Source organism: Felis catus, chromosome D3 (genome assembly GCF_018350175.1).
Source record: "Felis catus isolate Fca126 chromosome D3, F.catus_Fca126_mat1.0, whole genome shotgun sequence".
Taxonomy (NCBI): Eukaryota; Metazoa; Chordata; class Mammalia; order Carnivora; family Felidae; genus Felis; species Felis catus.
In genome coordinates, this window is record NC_058379.1 from 85241411 (window position 1) to 85256819 (window position 15409).

Sequence of the window (15409 nt, forward strand, 5' to 3'; positions counted from 1 at the left end):
GAAGAGTGTGGATATAGAAATAAACCAACATTGGGGCACCTGGTGGCTCAGTCTGTTAAGCACCCAGCACCCAAGTCTTGATTTCGGCTCGGGTCATGATTTCACGGTTTGTAAGCTCAAGCCCCACATAGGGCTTCATGCTCACAGCCTGGCGCCTACTTGGGATTCTCTGTCCTCTTCTCTCTCTGCCCCTCCCCTGCTTGCTCTGTCGCTCTCCCTCCCAAAATAAATAAACATTTTTAAAAAATAAATCAACGTCTTTTTCTAGGAATAAATCCTGCAGGCACCATCACTAACTGTTGTGGAACTGAGAAGCAAACATTTTCCCCAGCTTTATTGAAATATAATTGACAAATAAACATTGTGTATATTTAGGGCGTACAAAGCGATATTCTGATATATTGTGTACATTGTGAAATAGATACCACAACCAACTAATTAACATACACCTCACCTTACATACTTACCTTTCTGTATATGTGTGAGTGGTGATAACACTAAAGATCTACTCTGTTAGCAAATTGTGAGAATACAGCACAGTATTGTTAATTATAGTCACCATGGAATACATTAGATCCCCAGAATTTAGTCATCCTGCATAACCAAAACCTGATACCCTTTGACCAACATCTCTCCGTTTCCTCTCTCCTCCAGCCCCTGACAACCACTATTCTATTTTTTAGATTCCATATAAATGGGATCACACAGTATTTGCCCCAGGTTCATTCCCAGGCATCTTCGAAAACCAAAATCCTTTGGTAGTCCCATAGTATAATAGCATTCTGCATTTTAAGAGGCAAATTATAATTGACAATTAAGACGTATCGCTTACCTGTTCTTTATCACATGTATACTCTCTTTATGTTTGGCTTCCCATACAAATTTCAAAATCCTTTATTTTGAAGATGATCTATTTACACCTTTATGTATATTCAGTATACACAAAATAGATATGCCAGAGGTTTTTTTTTTTTTTGTAGTTCATTATATTGTAATTTAATAACTCATAAAATATTCTCTTTAGAGTTTGGCATATGAACCCTGCCTGCAGTCATGGACTTCAAAATAATAAATAGTGTCTGTCTTAGTTTAGTGCAAGCTCTGTGATAATTAGTCCCCAAGACCAGCTCATTTCTTGCCCACCAGTAATTGTCAGGGAATGTCCATAGTGTGGCCCATGTTCATGCAGTCATTTCTGGACCCAGGATAAGAAAAGTTCTGCCATGTTTAATTTTTAAGTTTTCCCGAGGGATTATCTCTCTTCCAGCCTGCTGGAATGGGCACAGAGCATGGGAGGATCGGATAGACCAGGATTGGAAATGTTGCAAAGTCATTTTCACTCACTGGCTACAGCTCAATCATAGGGTCACAGGTAACTAGTGGGCAAGGCTGGGAACAGAGCCTGGTTATACAGAGAGATGAGCTATTTGACACCCATGTGTCATGTTTGCATCCATGACCCTGTTTTATTCTCCTAATAACCCCACGATATAAGTACGACTGATACCCCCATACTGCATATGAGAAAACAGACACATTCAAACAGGTTAATCAAATTGTTTTACAGTAAGTGGTAGAGCCTAGAGTCCAAGTTTCCAAGTTTTATCCTTTTTTATGTTGTAACAGTTGGCTGTCTGAGGCCAAACAAACTTTGGTCATTTGCACTCTCAAGGTTCTCGTGAACATTCAGAGCACTTCGCTTAAGCCAACGTCCAGCTGCCAGTGCCTCCTCCTACAGAAGTGCGTGTCAGTGACCCCCTGTGCTTGATGCCTTAGTGGGCACCCATATTGCCTTCTTCTGCCTTTCTGTATCCCTCCCACCCCTACCTATCGGTGTTCCCAAAACTTCCCACAAAAACTACGTTTCTTCAAACCTCTGTTTTAGGGTCTGCTTCCGGGAGCACAACAACTAGGACAGTCAATCGCAAAAACAGAAGTCTGAGGGGAAAAAAAAAGTTGCCGTACAATTCATAGAATATCGTAGCATTACCCAGACAGACATATACGACTATAGATAGTTGTGTAGGGATATATACACGTGTGATAAATCATTTCTAAAAGGAAAGAATGATAAACACAATTCAGGAGAGTGGTGTCCTGTGGGAAAGTATCCCTGTGAGGGCACGTGGGCTTCTTCGTCATCTCCAACAGCCTGGCTCTTTTGTAAACAAAATATACTGAGTTTATCCTTTATGATAGTTCATAGCTTGCAAGTGGATTAGTGCACATTTATTCATGTGAATGGAAAAATACATGATTTTAAAACAAATATATTAAGAAAAGGACATTAAAAATATCCCAAAAGAAATAAATAAAGTAGGTACCATCTAAAGTCCTTAAATTCCAGTGGAGGGTTTAGGGACTTCTGAGCTATATCTTCAGTCTATGTTTTTAAATGGACATTGTGCAAGGAGACAGTCACCACAATGGGCTTAACCAGAACTGCTCACCTGACAGGGTTTAGAAAAAAATGCAAAAAGGCAGAGCTCCCAGTTACGTTTGAACTTCAGGTAAGCAACAAATAATATTTTAGCATAATTATGTTCCTAGTATCAGTATGTGCCTCTCCCTTTAGTCTGGTGATGTCCATTTTATTTCTCTTTTAGCCCAGTGGGATATACATTTTTCTGTTATTTAATGAATATATTCAAATATTACATGGGATATACTTACACTAAAACACGTGTTGATTATCTGAAATTCAAATCTAGCTGGGAATTCTGTCCTGTTTTGATTTTTCCCCAATCTGATAACCCCACTCATGAGCCTGCAGTTCATCTGATTCTGAACACACTTGTTATGAGTGAGAAATCGGTTAGACATTTACTTCCTGTTATGTCTCCTATGTCTGAACAAATGAGAGTCAATTAGGATATATGTATAAATTAATAAAAATTATACTTTACATTAGATTTTAGAGTAACTTGATCCTTGGTGCTGTGTCCTTCGGTCATATGTTTTTCATTTTACAAAGCTTTTTTTTTTTTTAGTCTCTTCAACTATGATAACTGTACTAAGCCTGAGAAAATGAACTTTAAATTCAGTTTCTTCACACATATAAGCGCATAGCAGTTACCATCTACTTCCTGGAGAATGTGGAACATGTGATCAACAGAACATTCCCCGAGAGGAAACGATCAAAATATGAAGGAGATTCGACTTGAAAAGTATATACAATAAGCAGATTCGACCTGAAAAGTATATACAATATTACTTACCACATTGCAATTCCGTGTCATTTAGGAAAAGTACAGTATTAAGTATTTAGTTTCCAGTTCCTCCTTGACAAGGGTAGTGAAAATAAACATTAGAAGTTGACACACACAAAAATGTTAATTCTAGTGTGCTAATCCCATTCCTATAACAACTAGATGTTTTCCAATTTTTAATGGGAAATCAGTTTAATAATTATGTTAGACAATTATAGACTTCTTCATGTGGTAGATATGTAATACATGTAAGAATTGACTTGCTATACCGACTAGGATTATTGTACTCCAAAATGCACAAAGAGGGTATTAATTACCTAGATATATCATGAAAAATTAATAACATACACAGAGATTGGGGGGTTGATTTAAACAGAATCCCCAGAGGATGGAAGTTGTGCCATTATATAAACAAACGAGCATGATCATCAGCAAAGAAACATGAAAACATGTTCCCGTCGTGTCATCAGGAAAATGCGAATTAAAACATACCACTACACGCTGATAAAAATGGCCAAAATCTAGAATACTGACAACACCTCATCATGGTGAGGGTGAGAAGCCATAGGAACTCTCATTTATTGCCACTGGAATTGAAAAATAGTGCAGCCACCTTGGAAGGCAGTTTGGTACAAAATCAGATTTACTCTTTCCATACTATCCAGCAATCAATCACATTTCGTGCCGTTTACCCAGAAGAGGTGAAAACTTGTGCACACACAAAATCCTGCACATGAAGCTTTACAACAGCTTTGTTCATAGTTGCCAAAACTTGGAAGCTACCAAAGTATCCCTCAGTGGGTGAAAGGATAAATAAACTGTGGCACATTCGGACAATGGAATACTAGTCCATGCCAGAAATGAGCTATGAGACCATGAAAAAAACCCTTACGTGCATATTATGAGTGAAAGAAACCAATATGAAGAGGCTACCTATTGTATGATTCCAACTGGATGGCATTTGGGAGAGTCAAAATTATGGAGACAGTAAATGATCAGCCATTGGGTTAGGGGTTGGATTGGGGGCATGTATAGATGGGGCGCAGAAAATTTTTAGGGCAGTGCAACGTCTCTATATGATTCTATAGACAGATACATGTCATACGTTGGTTCAAACCCATATTCTGTGCATCACAAAATAGAAGACACAGAATAGACATTTTCAGCTCAGTACTGAAGGCGTTTGCTCCTTCCAGGATGCCACTAAAGGTGCTATTTTAAAAATGTAAAAACAAAGCAAAGCAAAGCCAAACAAAAAAAACCAACTTAATGTAACATAGTAATACCCAGTGATCTCACAATAAAGGCACAAGAAGTAGAATGCTTGTGAGCAATAGATTAATAAACAGACAGGTAGGTCTCATTTTTGACTGTAAAAATATCAATGACAATAGATGGTTTGTGGCACCTAAAATGCCTTATTATCAGCAACTAGTAAATAATCTCCATAATAATATTTCTGTGTAAGGTTGTTGGCTTCACATCTGATGATACAATAACATGACAGAGGATAAAGATATGTTCAGAGTGAAAATATTTTGAGTGTTCTTTAGAGGTCGAAAGATTAGAATTATTAAAGTTGAACTTTACTAAGTCGACAAGTCAAAACATGTTAAATTTCCTTATCCACATTACTAAAATTTCTGGAACTTCTCTCATTTCAAAAACCTTTTCACTTTGTGAAGACCAAATGAAATTAGAAATGATACCGTGGTTTGAAAATCTTAATGAATTATATTTCAATAAAGCTGTCCAGTGAAAGGTTTCAGAACATGGGGATATTAAGAGTGGATTTATAATGTAAGACCTGGGCTAAGAAGGCCCAGAAGACACATGTTTCACCACAGCTGTGAGAAATAAATTCATGAGGGGAGCTCTAGCACTTTTGAAGAACTGTGTGGTCTTTTTCCACGTCACCAGTTGCAAGAGCCCTGCACGTGGAAATGGGCTTTCAAACAAATGGGGATAATGGGACCCCAGGGTAGTAGGAGCCAAGTGAAGGACTTAATTACCAAAGGCAGAGTGAGTGTGGTTACTCTAATGGCACAGAGTTTAAATCCAATTGGTCAAACTAGAACTGAAACCAATGGGAGGTCTAGTAAAGTCTTACCTGCTCTGTATAAACAGAAAATCTGCAGGTCTGATGAACTGAAGTCTGAATTGAATGACTAAAAAAGAGGGCCATGCCCCTTAACCTAGTCCCAAGTCCCACGTTTACTGTAAATCATCTTCTCTACCCTTCCCTAAAGGGTACTGTCAGCCATTTACCAGGTGACAGTTTTGCAGAAGAAAAAATAATCAGATATTGATGATTTATGGACATTATGACAGTACTTCCTGTGATCCACCAGTCAGAGAAGGAAATTACGGAGGTCAGATAATTAGTAGACTTTTGGCTTGAGTTTATCTCATAGTGAGCTCACCCTGATTATTTTCCTGGTTCTAGAATGGGTACTTAGAATACATGTATAGCAACTCGCAGAACTTCCATATAGTACCTGATTACAGAGTGAGGGCTAAAAGAGAGACAGCCAGATGGAAGCCACTGGAACGGACTCTACCTTTGAAAATCACAAACCAAAGGCAACACCACATCCCTGAAGAAACTGCAGGAATTAGTGCCATCATCAAGGACTCAAAAAAGATACAAGGGTGGTGATTTTGTCCAACTCCCCCATTTTGCCTGTGTGGAAAATAGATGAGTATTAAAGACAGAAAGGTGATAATTGACAATTTAATCAGGCCTTGATCTAACTGCAGCTGTTGTTCTAGATGTGATCTATTTGCTGCAGCAAATTTAACACGTCACCCCCCCCCCCACACACACACACACACTCCTTGTGTCTGATGTATAGCTGTGGGTCTGGTGAGTACTTTTTCCCTCTCTACCAGGCAAACTGTGGCTTGCTGACCGAATTCAGCCCGGAACCTGTTTTTGAAGAGGGCTTGAGTTAAGATTTTTACATTTTAAAAGAGTTTAAAGAAAATAAAAGAATATGTAACAGAGTCCATATGTGGTCTTCAAAGTCTAAATTATTTATTATCTGGCCATTTACAGAAAAACGTTTGCTGACCCCTTGTGGGGCTTTAAAGAACATGTTTCTATTTCTGCCTTGTGAGGGCTTTCTTAGCAGTTTTTGCTGAAACCTGGAACCTGGGCTGAAAGCAGGTAATTTATGACTGAATAGAACTTCGGAGAGTTTGCCTTCTGGAAGTATTGTTTTCATTTCAAGGGGGGCTGAGGCCTGAGATTTGGAGACATCCCTGGGCTGCTAGATACAATGGTGTTGTTATCTTTCCCCTGGGGAAATGTATTTACATTCAAAGGGTTATAGTAAGAACTCAGAACACTCAGGAAGGAGCAAATTTTTCTCCCTTCTTTCAGGAGGGAAGGTGAACATCACCTAGAGGTGTATATAAGCACCTCAATTTTGCAAGATTTCTCACCTGCACCACTGTTATGGACTGAATGTTTGTGTTCCCCTGCAAATTCATATGTTCAAATCCTTCCCCCAGTGTGATGGTGTTAGCATGTGGGACCTTTGGGGTGATTAGGTTAGGAAGGTGGAGCCATCATTGATAGGATTAGTGCCTTTCTAATGGACACCCCCACAGAGCTCTTTTGCCCCTTATAAACAAGAGGACCCAGCAGGAAAGTTCCCTGTCTTTGGCTATGAACCAGGAAGTGGTGGGGGCTGTAAAGGCTCCGCCTTCCCAAGACAGATACTTGTGTTTAGCACTGTGGGGGCTTCAGAAGGATACTCATACCACCAAGGTCAGAGTCCACAAGAACTGCCACAGGCTTCTGTCAGCTTCTTCTTGCTCTCTACCACCTTACTTCAGTCTCACTGCCCAGCCAGCTCTGTGGACCACACACTCAAGCACCACATCCAAAGACCACAGCCTTACAGAGAACTTTCAACCCACTCCTATAACTGTGCACGTTCAAATTCTTGCAGTGAATCTCTTTGTGAGTGTGTGTGTGTGTGTGTGTGTGTGTTACAAATCACCTAGTGGTTCTACTTCAGAGATACTCTATACTTATTGATTTAGCTGTCTCTGCACAGTTGACATTTTACAGTTTTCCAGTTTTGTGGAAATATGTAATGGAAATGTTGCCTTGTGATATTCTCATAGGAAAGGTATGATGTGTGAATTTAAGTGTATGCGTGTACAGTCATTCCCAAGGAACCGACAGTGAAGACAGGAGCCTTTATTGAATGGTTTTGGAGGAGCACTGTGATTTGGCTATTTATAACCATTATGGTTTTTTGAAAATTCTGTCTTATCTATCCATTGATCGATTCAACAATGAACAATGGTTCATTCAAATTCTTACTGAACATTCAGCCCAGGCCACACAATGTCAACTCTTAAAAATATTATTAGCTTTGGAGTAAATAAATACATTGGTTTAATTCATTAATAGTGCAATGCTGTACATTAAATACCAACTATGTTTATATAATGTCCTGTGTAGCAAGATGGTGGGAGGAAGTATAGAAAATGAATTTAAAATTTTGTATGTCTTGCCTATTGTTCGATGTGAGCACCGTTAAATTTTTCTAGACTTAGTTTGCTATACCCTAAGATTATGAAAATACTTACTAACCAGCATTTCTCGCTTCTGTAATCTTGCTTGCTTAACACATTCCTCCCCTTCCCCCTTTCCCCTTCCCCCTTCCCCCTTCCCCCTTCCCCTTTTTTCTCCGGCCACAAGTAAGGGACAAAGCCTTCCCGCCAAAGGACAGACAAAGGACGCCCAATCAGAGAACAACAAATGTCCTTACTTTAAAATCAACTAATCAGGCCCCCCATAATCTGAAACCTCCCCTATGCTATTTGTCTCTGTCTATAAAAACGCTGTACCAACCCTGATCGGGGCCTCTTAGCGTCACTGGCAACGAGTGCGCGGAGGTCCAGGTTCGAGCCTGCAATAAAGGACCCTTGCCGCTTGGCTTTGACTTACGACTCTGGTGGTCTCTTGTGGGGGGTTTCGCGACCTCGGGCATTACATTTGGAGGTCCCACCGAGACCTCCCCCGGGCCCACCAGACTTCTGGTCAACGGGTCATCTCTGATTCCGATCAGTAAGTAAGCCAGCTCTATCTTTTTCTCTCTGATCTGTGTTTCTTCTCAGGAAAACCGGTTCTATCTGGAAGCTGGTGTGACCCTGGCGGACGCTATAGGACACCCAGCGGGGGTCAGTTGGAGACGTCCACTGACACTGGGGGCCTTTCTGGCCCATCGGGGGGCCTTTTTGGCCCATCAGGACTCTTTTCTGTGGGCCACTCACGCCCAACGCGCCTGAGTTAACCACTTTCACTTTCTCTACGGACTTCCAGTTTCTCTGTATAGACTAGTCCAGAGTGCTAAGAAACATCTCTAGGCGCCTGAAGGAAAAAACCCTCTAATCAGTAGGCATGCCCATTGTTACCCGTGCTCTGATGTGATGTGTGTCTGTGTGTCTGTCTGTTGAATTGACTGGAATGATTGTTGGGAGTCAGGGGCACGCGCCTGACTTACCCTATGTGTAGTCCCACGGCGTAAGCTACGGGATTCGAGTGGGCTCTAACCCGATTTCCGCGGTGATCCTCATATGGCTTAAGGCGGTCAAAATTTTTTTGATCCAAGCAGGGGGTTTATACCTGCCCGCCTATGCTAAGAGGCACCTAAGCTCCCACGAGGGACGCGGACGGACGAGTACGCAAGTGCTTCTGTGTCAGTCTAAATGTATTGTCACCCCTGGGCCCTTGTAATAATCACCATCCTAACCGTAACCCTTTCTATTGGGTTGGCCGAAACAGCACCAGAAAGTTGGAACCACTGCCAGAGATTCTTGTTGGTTCTTGTTTTTCTTTCGTGGATCGGATGCTTTATTGGAATTAAGTGTTTTCTCGCCTAATCAGAATTAATTATTCCATCCTTTGTTCCTCTCTTCTCCTCTTCCTCAGAATCATAACATGGGCCAAACGCAGAGCACCCCTCTCTCCCTCCTCCTCGCCAACTTCAGGGATGTAAGAGCTAGAGGACACAACTTAAGTGTAGACATTCGCAAAAGAAAGTTGATCACCTACTGCCGCTCTGAATGGCCCACCTTTGGGGTCAATTGGCCTACAGAGGGAACCTTCTGCCTCCCTGTGGTCCTTAAAGTAAAATCAAGAATTTTCCTACCAGGGAAAGAAGGTCACTCGGATCAGATTCCCTATATTCTGGTGTGGCAAGATTTAGTGGAAAACCCACCTCCCTGGATGGCCTCTTTCTTAACAACAGGGCCGTGCAAAATCCTAGCGGCTAAACCTACCAACCCTCCCAGGCCACCAACTCCAAATGCACCCCCTGTTCTCCCCGACAGCCAAGATTTACTTTCCCTTGACCCTCCCCCTTACCATATTCCTCCCCTTATTCCACAAGCTGCCCCCATCCCTGCTCCTGACCCCATTCCCCCTGCGCCGGCAGAACCTCCCATAGCCCAGCTGATGGAAGAACTAGAGAATAGGGAGGCTCAACCCGCGCCCATGCCTAGTGGGGTGAAGTCCAAGGGCCGGCTGGACGTACCCGTAGGCGGGCCCCACGTGAGCCAGGATTCCGCCTCCCTGACTCCACCATAGCTTTACCCTTACGGGAAATAGGGCCTCCCGATGATACGGGGAACCCCCGACTTCAATACTGGCCCTTTTCTACCAGTGACCTATATAACTGGAAAACCCAGAATGCCCGATTTTCTGATAACCCTAAAGATTTAATAGCTCTCCTGGACAGCGTTATGTTCACCCACCAACCCACCTGGGATGATTGTCAGCAATTCCTCCGAATCCTGTTCACCACCGAGGAGCGAGAAAGAATTCAATTGGAAGCAAGAAAGCTGGTTCCTGGAGATGACGGCCAGCCTACTGCTAACCTTGATCTCATTAATGCAGCTTTTCCCTTGACCCGACCCCCACAGGATGGCTGGGACTACAACACGGCAGAAGGTAGGGGATGACTGCGCATTTATAGCCAGACTCTAATGGCGGGTCTCCGGGCTGCTGCACGCAAGCCCACTAATTTGGCGAAAGTATAGTCAGTAGTACAAGGTAAAACAGAGAGCCCTGCTGCTTATTTAGAAAGACTAATGGAAGCCTTCAGACAGTATACCCCCATGGACCCAGAGACCCCCGAAAATCAAGCTGCCGTTGTAATGGCCTTTGTAAACCAGGCAGCCACTGATATTAAAAAGAAACTCCAGAAACTAGAAGACCTGGAGGGAAAACAAATTCAGGACTTACTCCGCATTGCCCAGCGTGTCTATAATAATAGAGAGACTCCAGAGGACAAGCAAATTAAAGCTACCGAAAAAATGACCAAAGTCCTGGCTGCTGTTGTCCAAAAGCCCCTAGATAAAGACCAATGTGCCTATTGCAAAGAAAAAGGCCATTGGGCCCGAGAATGCCCTAAAAAGAAAAGGCCACGTCATAATCAAAAACCGTGGCAGCCAAAAACCACACCCGCCCTCTTCACTCAAGATGCAGAATAGGGTGGACGGGGTTCGGATCCTCTCCCCGAACCTAGGGTAACGCTACAAGTGGAGGGGAACCCAGTTCAATTCCTAGTCGACACAGGGGCACAACATTCGGTCTTGATCAGACCCCATGGGAAAATTTCTGAAAAATCTTCCTGGGTCTCAGGGCTACCGGAATAAAAAAATATTCCTGGACCACCCAGAGGACTATGGACCTAGGAAGCGGAAAGGTCACCCATTCCTTCCTAGTCATTCCCGACAGTCCCTGCCCCTTATTGGGAAGAGACTTACTCACTAAAATGGGGGCTCAGATTCATTTCATGCCAGGGGGCCCCCAAGTGACTGACCTCCACAACCAACCCATTTCTGTACTTACTCTAAGATTAGAAGATGAATATCACTTCATCAGGAGCCACCCTCACAAAATCACAACATAGAGCCCTGGCTCCAGCAGTTCCCAGAGGCATGGGCCGAAACCGGGGGTATGGGGTTGGCTAAGCATCGCCCAGCTCTATTCATAGAAGTGAAGCCAGGGGCAGATCCGGTCTGAGTCCAGCAATACCCGATGTCAATAGAGGCTAGAAATGGCATCACACCACATATCCGTCGCCTCCTAGACTTGGGCATCTTGCGTCCCTGTCATTCAGCCTGGAACACCCCCCTACTGCCTGTACGAAAACCTAACAGTGCGGACTACCGTCCGGTACAAGATCTGAGAGAAGTTAACCGCCGAGTCATGGACATACACCCGACAGTTCCCAACCCCTATACCCTCCTAAGTGCCCTCAACCCAGAAAGACAATGGTATACTGTCCTCGATTTAAAAGACGCTTTTTTCAGCCTGCCTCTGGCCCCCAAAAGCCAAGAACTCTTTGCCTTCGAGTGGTCTGATCCAGAGAGGGGCATAAATGGACAACTCACCTGGACCCGGCTTTCCCAAGGATTCAAAAACTCACCCACCTTGTTCGATGAGGCACTTCACGAAGATCTGGGTGAGTATTGGAATCGAAACCCTGAAGTGACTCTCTTGCAGTACGTCGACGATCTTTTAATAGCCACTGAGACCGCCGAAGCCTGCTTGCAAGGCACCAGGAACCTTCTCCGGACACTTGGTGCCCTAGGGTACCGGGCTTCAGCAAAGAAAGCCCAAATTTGTAGATCCGAGGTAACCTACTTGGGGTACCTGTTAAGAGGAGGACAACGGTGGCTCACTGATGCACGGAAGGAAACCGTCCTCCGCATCCCCCGACCCACAATGCGAAGGCAGGTAAGAGAATTTCTGGGATTGGCCGGGTTCTGCCGCTTGTGGATACCTTGGTTTGCCGAGATGGCTAAGCCTCTTTACCTGGTCACCCAAGAACAGGCGCCCTTTGAGTGGACAGAGGAAACTGAGCAGGCTTTCCAGCAAATTAAACTCGCCCTGTTGACGGCGCCAGCCTTAGGGCTCCCCGATGTCTCCAAACCCATTCGTCTCTTCATAGATGAAAGCCAGGGGATAGCCAAAGCAGTACTGACGCAACCTCTTGGTCCATGGCCCAGGCCCGTCGCCTACCTTTCAAAAAGACTAGACCCAGTGGCGGCTGGCTGGCCTCCTTGCATCCCGATGATCGCTGCTACAGCTCTAATGGTAAAAGATGCCGATAAATTAACCATGGGACAAGAGTTACATGTTACAAACCCCCATGCCATCGAGGGAGTCCTCAAACAACCTCCTGACCGATGGATAAGTAACGCCCGACTGGTTCACTACCAGGGGCTATTATTAAGTCCCCTCAGAATCATTTATGCTCCCCCCCCGAACACTAAACCCTGCCTCCATGTTACCAGACCCGGACTTAGATATCCCTCTCCATGACTGTGCTGAAATATTGGCGCAGGTTCATGGCATTCGGGAAGATTTACAGGATCACCCTCTACCAGACGCTGAGGTCACCTGGTTCACTGACGGCAGCAGCTTCGTACATCAGGGTCGAAGGTACGCAGGGGCAGCAGTCACAACTGAAACTGAGACTGTTTGGGCAGAGCCTTTGCCAGCTGGCACCTCTGCCCAACGGGCTGAACTGGTGGCCTTAACCAAGGCACTGACTTTGGGAAAAGACAAGAGACTAAACGTGTATACCGATAGCAGATATGCTTTTGCTACGGCCCACATACATGGAGCTATATACAGAGAGAGGGGACTGTTAACTGCAGAGGGGAAAACTATCAAAAACAAAGAAGAAATATTGGCTCTTTTAAAGGCACTCTGGCTGCCTAAATGACTAGCCATCATACATTGCCCAGGCCACCAAAAACTGATCACACCGGTGGCCAGAGGAAATAATTTGGCTGACCAGGTGGCCGAGAGGTGGCCTTACAGGTGGACTATACTTTAATGACCACCCTACCAGGCCCCGGTTCAGCTAGTTTACCAGGAAGTCCCACCTACACTAAAGAAGACCTAAACTGGATCCAAAAATTGCCTTTGACTCAGTGCCTTAACGGATGGTGGAGAGCAGCAGACTGTAGCATAATCCTCCCAGAAGAAATGGGAAATAAAGTCTTATCCAAGATGCACCGAGCCACTCATATGGGCACTAGAAAAATGTAAGACTTAATGAGACATGCTAGGATCACCATTAAAGACTCCAGGACAAAAATTGAACAGATAGTTGCTAGCTGTAAAGCTTGCCAACTAACTAACGCTACCAACCACAGGAAAAACCCTGGCTCCAGGACCCGCGGAACCAGGCCGGGAGCCTATTGGGAAGTAGACTTCACCGAGGTAAATCCTGGAAAATATGGATATAAATATTTGTTAGTGTTTATAGATACCTTTTCAGGATGGACAGAGGCCTTCCCCACCAAGCATGAGACTGTGCAGGTAGTAGCAAAGAAAATGTTGGAAGACATCATGCCCAGGTACGGATTCCCTACCCTAATAGGATCAGACAACGGACCAGCATTCATTTCAAAGGTAATACAAGGGATAGCGCAGTTTATTGGGGCCGATTGGAAACTACATTGTGCATATAGACCCCAAAGCTCAGTACAGGTAGAAAGAATGAATAGAACTCTAAAAGAGACCTTAACTAAATTGACCATGGAGACTGGCGCTAATTGGGTAGTCTTACTCCCCTACGCTCAGGGTGCGAAACTCCCCCTACAAACTGGGATTAACCCCCTTTGAAATCATGTATGGAGTACCCCCTCCTATAATTCCCAACCTACAGTCTAATGTGTTAACTGAATTTGATGATCATAAACTTCTTATTTCCCTGAGGGAACTCCAGCGCACCCACCAGGAAGTTTGGCCCAGACTGAGAGCCATTTATGAGACCTGAGCCACATCACTACCGACCCGGAGACTGGGTATACGTGCGGAGACATAAGCAAGAGACCCTCCAACCACGGTGGAAGGGACCCTACATTGTGATCCTCACTACACCCACTGCTCTCAAGGTCAATGGGATCACCACCTGGATCCATTACACCCACGCCCGACCAGCTGATCCATTTGCGGTTCGAGAAGACTTCGTGCCGGAAGCCAACACCGCCTGGACGGTTGACCAGAGTAAGACCCATCCTTTAAAATTGACTCTGCATCGAAAACCTGACCCCAAAAACCGGCTAAGACCAAAGGCCCAGGTGTCCCATACCAAGACAGTTGCAGCAACTCAGGACCCACAATGATCGAAGGAACACTCACTAGCGTGCTCCTGCTCACCTCCTACGGACTGATAAGTATTGCGGGCAACCCCCACACACCCTATACTTTAACTTGGGAGGTTTCTAATTGGGAAACCCACGAAGTCTATAACACCACCACAAAGTCAGACACCCCACTAAATAGCTGGTGGCCAGACTTATACTTTAATTTAGAAAAAGTAGCAGTCTCTACTGGATTAACCCCCCTCGACAAGCAGCGCGGGTCTGCTGCAGTGTACCAACAAAATAAGTTCCCAGACGAGGGGTTCTACGCCTGCCCCGGGTTCAGAACCAGAGCGATGAGAAAAACCTGTGGAGGGCTCGAATCCCTCTACTGCAAGGCTTGGAGTTGTGTCACTACTAATGATGGGAGCTGGAAATGGCACGTAAAGCCCCAATATATTAAAATGTCATTTATTAAGCCATGCAACAAAGCCCAATGCGGGCACACGGTAGTGAACCCAACGCCCATCCGCGATCCCTATTGCAACCTTGTCCAAATCAAATTTCTAGAAGATGGAAAAAAAGAAACTAGATGGACCACTGGGCTTAGTTGGGGAATCTATTTATATCGGGGACCACCCTACTATGCAACTGTTATTCAGATAAAACTAAAGGTAGAACCCAAGGTTCCACCAACCCTAGTAGGGCCAAACCAATCAGTATGGCACACAAGTAAGCCTAATACTACCCCGCAGTCCACAAATAAGGGTACTAATTCTTCAGCCACTCAGGTGGTCACTGTAACCGGGACTACTCCAAGAAAACCCCAAAAAATTCAAATCCCATTCAAAGATGACCCCTTATGGGTAATGATGAATACCACTTATAAGGCCTTAAATCATACTAAACCCAATGAAACAGAAGCTTGTTGGCTGTGCTATTCCACAAAACCTCCATTTTACGAGTCAGTAGCAATAGTAGGAAATTATAGCACTGCAAACAACTCAGACACTTGCAATTGGGGACAGAGAAGACCCGGCCTCACACTACCGGTGCTTATGGGAAATGGG